This window comes from Arachis hypogaea, chromosome 14 (genome assembly GCF_003086295.3).
Source record: "Arachis hypogaea cultivar Tifrunner chromosome 14, arahy.Tifrunner.gnm2.J5K5, whole genome shotgun sequence".
Lineage (NCBI taxonomy): Eukaryota > Viridiplantae > Streptophyta > Magnoliopsida > Fabales > Fabaceae > Arachis > Arachis hypogaea.
In genome coordinates, this window is record NC_092049.1 from 99,287,438 (window position 1) to 99,293,879 (window position 6,442).

Below are 6,442 nucleotides of genomic sequence, written 5' to 3' on the forward strand. Positions count from 1 at the left end.
CCTCTTCTAAAAATATTCTATGCTCACATACTTGAGGGTTTATGCCTACTATGTCTGCCAAACTCCACTTAATTGCCTTCTTGTGCCTCCTCAGCACACCAAGTAGCTGCTCTTCCTGTTGAGAAGTGAGTTCCCTTGCAATGATAACCAGAAACTTCTGCCCGTCTTCAAGGTAAGAATATTTGAGGTGTGGAGGAAGGGGTTTTAATTCTAACTTCTGATCATGTTCTGGCTCTGGGTTGTCTGGAGCTGGTAATAAAGGCAAAGCACTGTCATTGTCCTCTGAGAATGTCCCCACACATGGACCTTGTCCTGTATGCTTCTCTTCAAATTCCTCCTGGTGAACTTCAGCTACTGTTTCATCTATAATGTCACACTGGAGGATGGAATGATCCTCTGGAGGATGCTTCATAACTCCATTCAGATTGAAGATCACTACTCGACCATCTATTTCAAAAGAGTATGTTCCTGAAAAAGCATCTAATTTGAACTTTGAGGTCTTCAGGAATGGTCTTCCGAGTAGGATTGATGATGGCTTATCTGAGGCATTCTGAGGCATCTCCAGGATATAAAAATCAATGGAAAATGTGAGCCCTTTAATGCCCACTAATACATCTTCAGCAACTCCAGCCACTGTGATAATGCTTTTATCTGCTAACACAAAACGAGCTGCCGACCTTTTTAAGGGAGGGAGCCTCAAAATATCATATATAGACAAAGGCATTATACTGACACATGCTCCTAAATCACACATGCAATCAGAAAATACTACACCACCTATAGTATAATTAACCATACAAGGACCTGGGTCACTACACTTCTCAGGTAAACCTCCCATTAAAGCAGATATGGAACTTCCTAAGGGAATAATTTCTAATTCATTAATTTTGTCTTTATGTATACATAAATCTTTTAGAAACTTTGCATATTTAGGTACCTGTTGAATAACATCAAAAAGGGGAACAGTTACCTCAACCTTTTTGAATATCTCTACCATTTTGGGATCAGGTTCCAACTGCTTCCTGGGCTTCCTTGCAAGTTGTGGAAATGGAATGGGAGTGGTATCCTCTGCAGTGTCTGCGCCTTTTGGTGCTTCTTCTTGTGGTTGCACTTCTTCTTCTTCAGCTATGTCCTGTATGTCCTCTTCTTCTTTAACATCTTCTATTTCCACTACCTCTTCAGCTGAGGCGTGCTCTGGTGGGTTTGGCTCATCCTGATTCCTCTCTTGTAGTGTGGTTCCGGACCTCAGGGTGATGGCATTAATACAACCCTTGGGATTGGGTAATGGTTGAGAGAGAATTCTACTGGAGCTCAAAGGTTGGTTATTGGAGTTATTCATTGATCCAATCTGTGAGACAAGAGCTTACAAAGTAGCGTTCAGACCATTTAGAGTGGCATTAATGTTATTTTCCATGGTCTGATGTCTCCGATCAATAGATTGTAGTAAGTCATCATTGGCAGATGAAGAAGGATAGGTAATTTGAGAGGTCTACTGTTGGGTATTCTGTGGTCCTTGGGATTGCCTCAAGTGAGGTACTCTGTAAGGCTGATTCTGATTCTGCTACCTGTTGTTGTTATTATTCCACCTCTGATATCCCTGATTATCTCTGCCTCCTCGGTTGTTGTTGTCCCTCCAATTTTGGTTAGAATTGTCCTACCATCCATGGTTGTAATTGCCACCTTGATTGTACCCTTGGTTGGGGCGGTCATAGAAGTTATGAGTGGCTGCCACGGTGTTGTCTTCCTGTTGGAGCTGCGGATATTCATCAGTATAATGACTGTAATCAGCACAGATTCTACAAACTCTCTGTGGGACTAACTGTTGGTTTTGCTGTGCTGGAGAAGGTTGAGCTTGCTGAACTTGTTGTTGATTCAATTGCATTTGCTTCAGCAAGTTGGTCATTTCACAGATACTCTGAGTTAGAGCAGTAGTCTCTCTGCTAGAGGATACCTCTGTAACGTCTTTTGAACGGCCTTGTTTCTGCCTGTGATTCCTGGTAGATTTAGCTAAGTCACTAATCAATTGCCATGCCTCATCACTAGTCTTGTACTTTTTCATAGACCCATAGCTAGCACTTTCCAATGTGGTCTTATCTTGGGGCCTCATGCCCTGTGTGACATAACCGAGTAACACTATCTTGTCAATCATATGGTGGGGGCATGTGATGAGCGGATAATTTATACGCTTTTTGACATTGTTTTTAGTATGTTTTTAGTAGGATCTAGTTACTTTTAGGGATGTTTTTAATAGATTTTGTGTTAAATTCACATTTCTGGACTTTACTATGAGTTTGTGTGTTTTTCTGTGATTTCAGGTATTTTCTGGCTGAAATTGAGGGACTTGAGCAAAAATCAGATTCAGAGGTTGAAAAAGGACTGCTGATGCTGTTGGATTCTGACCTCCCTGCACTCAAAGTGGATTTTCTGGAGCTACAGAACTCGAAATGGCGCGCTTCCAATTGCGTTGGAAAGTAGACATCCTGGGCGTTCCAGCAATATATAATAGTCCATACTTTGGCCAAGAATTGACGACGTAAACTGGCGTTCAACGCCAGCTTTCTACCCAAATCTGGCGTCCAGCGCCAGAAAAGGATCCAAAACTAGAGTTGAACGCCCAAACTGGCACAAAAACTGGCGTTCAACTCCACAAATGGCCTCTGCACGTGCAACACTTAAGCTCAGCCCAAACACACACCAAGTGGGCCCCGGAAGTGGATTTATACATCAAATACTTACTCATGTAAACCCTAGTAGCTAGTTTATTATAAATAGGACATCTTACTATTGTATTAGGCATCTTTGGATTACCTTATGATCCTTTGATCACGTTTTAGGGGGCTGGCCATCTCGGTCATGCCTGGACCTTCACTTATGTATTTTCATACGGTAGAGTTTCTACACTCCATAGATTAAGGTGTGGAGCTCTGCTGTTCCTCAAAGATTAATGCAAAGTACTACTGTTTTCTATTCAATTCTTCTTATTTCTCTTCTAAGATATCCATTCGCACCCAAGAATGTGATGAAGGTGATGATAATGTGTGACGCTCATCATCCTTCTCCCTTATGAACGCGTGCCTGACAAACACTTCTGTTCTACATGAATTAAGCTAGAACGAATATCTCTTGGATCTCCTAACCAGAATCTTCGTGGCGTAAGCTAGAATGATGGCGGCATTCAAGAGAATCCGGAAGGTCTAAACCTTGTCTGTGGTATTCCGAGTAGGATTCAATGATTGAATGACTGTGACGAGCTCCTAACTCGCGATTGCAGGGCGTTAGTGACAGACGCAAAAGGATAGTAAATCCTATTCCAGCATGATCAAGAACCGACAGATGAATAGCCGTGCCGTGACAGGGTGCGTGAGCATATTATTCACTGAGAGGATAAGATGAAGCCATTGGCAAGGGTGATGCCTCCAGACGATTAGCCGTGCCGTGACAGGGCATTGGATCATTTTCCCGTGAGATGACCGAAAGTAGCCGTTGACAGTGGTGATGTATCACATAAAGCTAGCCATGGAAAGGAGTAAGACTGATTGGATGAAGATAGCAGGAAAGCAGAGGTTCAGAGGAACGAAAAGCATCTCCATTCGCTTATCTGAAATTCCTACCAATGTTTACATAAGTATCTCTATCCCTATTTTATTATATAATATTCGAAAACACCATTATCACTTTTATATCTGCCTGACTGAGATTTACAAGGTGACCATAGCTTGCTTCATACCAACAATCTCCGTGGGATTCGACCCTTACTCACGTAAGGTATTACTTGGACGACCCAGTGCACTTGCTGGTTAGTTGTATCGAAGTTGTGACAATCATGAATTAAGATCAGAGCACCAAGCTTTGGAGCCATTACCAGGATTTGTTCGAGCCTGGAGATCACAATTTCGTGCACCAAGTTTTTGGCGCCGTTGCCGGGGATTGTTCAAGTTTGGACAACTGACGGTTCATCTTGTTGCTCAGATTAGGTAATTTTCTTTTTGTCTTGTTTTCAAAAAAATTTTTCAAAAATCTTTCAAAAATTCTTCCTTTGTTTTCGAAAAAAAAAATTTTAAAATAAAAATGTTTTCAAAAATATATTTTCCTTTCAGAATTTTTAAGAATGAATTCTAGTGTTTCATGAAGCATGCTGAAGCCTATCTGGCTGTAAAGCCATACCTAAACTGCTTTGGGATTGGCTAATCACTTCAGTGGAGTCATGCCCAATCCTTTTGGATAGGGTATGTTAGGCTTGTCATGTCTGAATTACACTCATATTTTTATTAAAGCTTGGCTGGCTATTAAGCCATGCCTGACCCTTTGATTGGAGCTTTAAGACTAACATGGCAAGATTCCTGGAATTCATATTAAAAAATTTTGAAATCCTTATTCTTACTTCTCACAATAATTTTCGAAAAAATTAAAAGAAAATCCAAAAAAAAATTAGAAAATCATAAAAAAAAAAATATTTTGTGTTTCTTGTTTGAGTCTTGAGTCATATCATAAGTTTGGTGTCAATTGCATATGCATCTTGCATTTTTTCGAAAATATCATGCATTCATAGTGTTCTTCATGATCTTCAAGTTGTTCTTGGTAAGTCTTCTTGTTTGATCTTGATGATTTTTTGTTTTGTTTCTTTTCATGTTTATCATATGCATTCTTGAATTCTTAGTGTCTAAGCATTAAAGAATTCTAAGTTTGGTGTCTTGCATGTTTTCTTTGCATTAAAAAATTTTTCAAAAATATGTTCTTGATGTTCATCATGACATTCATAGTGTTCTTGGTGTTCATCTTGACATTCATAGCATTCTTGCATGCATTCATTGTTTTGATCTAAAAATTTCATGCATTGCATAATTTTCATGTTTTTCATAAAAAAATTCAAAAATCAAAAAAATATCTTTCCCTTTTTCAAAAATTTTTAAAAATCAAATTGTTTCTCATGAGTCAAATCAAATTTTGAATTTGAAAATCTTATCTTTTTCAAAATCTTTTTCAAAAATCAAATCTTTTTCAAAATTCTAAGTTATTTTCGAAAATCTCAAAAATATTTTTCAAAATCTTTTTCTTATTTTTATACCAATTTTTCGAAAATAACATAATCAATTAATGTTTTGATTCAAAAATTTGAAGTTTGTTACTTGCTTGTTAAGAAAGATTCAAACTTTAAGTTTTAGAATCATATCTTGTGATTTCTTATGAATCAAGTCATTAATTGTGATTTTAAAAATCAAATCTTTTTCAAAAACTAATTCCTATCATATCTTTTCAAAAATATCTTCTTATCTTATCTTTTTCAAAAATATATTTTCCAAATATCTTTTCTAACTTCCTAACTTCTTATCTTTTCAAAATTGGTTTTCAAAATTTGTTTCAACTAACTAACTAACTTTTTGTTTGTTTCTTAACTTTTTCAAAACCACCTAACTAATTCTCCCTTTCTAATTTTCGAAAATACCTCCCCCTTTTTCAAAAATTTCTTTTTAATTAACTAATTATTTTTATTTTTATTTTTGATTTCAAAAAATTTTCGAAAAAAAAATACTAAATATTTTTCAAAAACCATTGTTCAAAAATCACTAACTCTTTTTCAAAATAATTTTCGAAAATTATCCCTCCCCCATCTCATTTTATTTATTCATTCATATCCTAACATCTCATCTCACATCTCTTCCATCCGTACAGTTGTGTTTCTTCCTTTACATCACATTCTTTGTCTCCCCCTCTTTTCTTCCACTCACAAAGGGATCCCTATACTATGGTATAAAGGATCTCTATTATTATTATTATTTTTCTGTGCCTTCTTCTTTGTCATATGAGCAGGAGCAAGGACAAGAACATTCTTATGGAAGCAGATCCAGAACCTGAAAGGACTCTGAAGAGAAAATTAAGAGAAGCTAAAATACCAGAATCCAGAGATAACCTTTCAGAAATTTTCGAACAGGCAGAGGAGATGGCAGCCGAAAATAATGATAATGTAAGGAAGATACTTGGTGACTTTACTGCACCTAATTCTAATTTACATGGAAGAAGCATCTCCATTCCTGCCATTGGAGCAAACAACTTTGAGTTGAAACCTCAATTAGTTTCTCTGATGCAGCAGAACTGCAAGTTTCATGGACTTCCATCTGAAGATCCTTTTCAGTTCTTAACTGAATTCTTGCAGATATGTGATACTGTTAAGACTAATGGAGTAGATCCTGAAGTCTACAGGCTCATGCTTTTCCCTTTTGCTGTAAGAGACAGAGCTAGATTATGGTTGGATTCTCAACCTAAAGACAGCCTGAATTCTTGGGATAAGCTGGTCACGGCTTTCTTAGCCAAGTACTTTCCTCCTCAAAAGTTGAGCAAGCTTAGAGCTGATGTTCAAACCTTCAGACAGAAAGAAGGTGAATCTCTCTATGAAGCTTGGGAAAGATACAAACAGTTGACCAAAAAGTGTCCTTCTGACATGCTT

The 6,442-nt window shown here is 37.5% G+C and overlaps 1 non-coding gene across 1 annotated transcript; it reads right to left on the reverse strand.

The window, feature by feature from the left end:
- Positions 1-6,334: 6,334 nt before the first annotated feature.
- On the reverse strand, positions 6,335-6,442 carry LOC112746230 (small nucleolar RNA R71). Its single transcript, XR_003174125.1, has one exon. It is a non-coding gene; the product is annotated as a small nucleolar RNA R71 (small nucleolar RNA).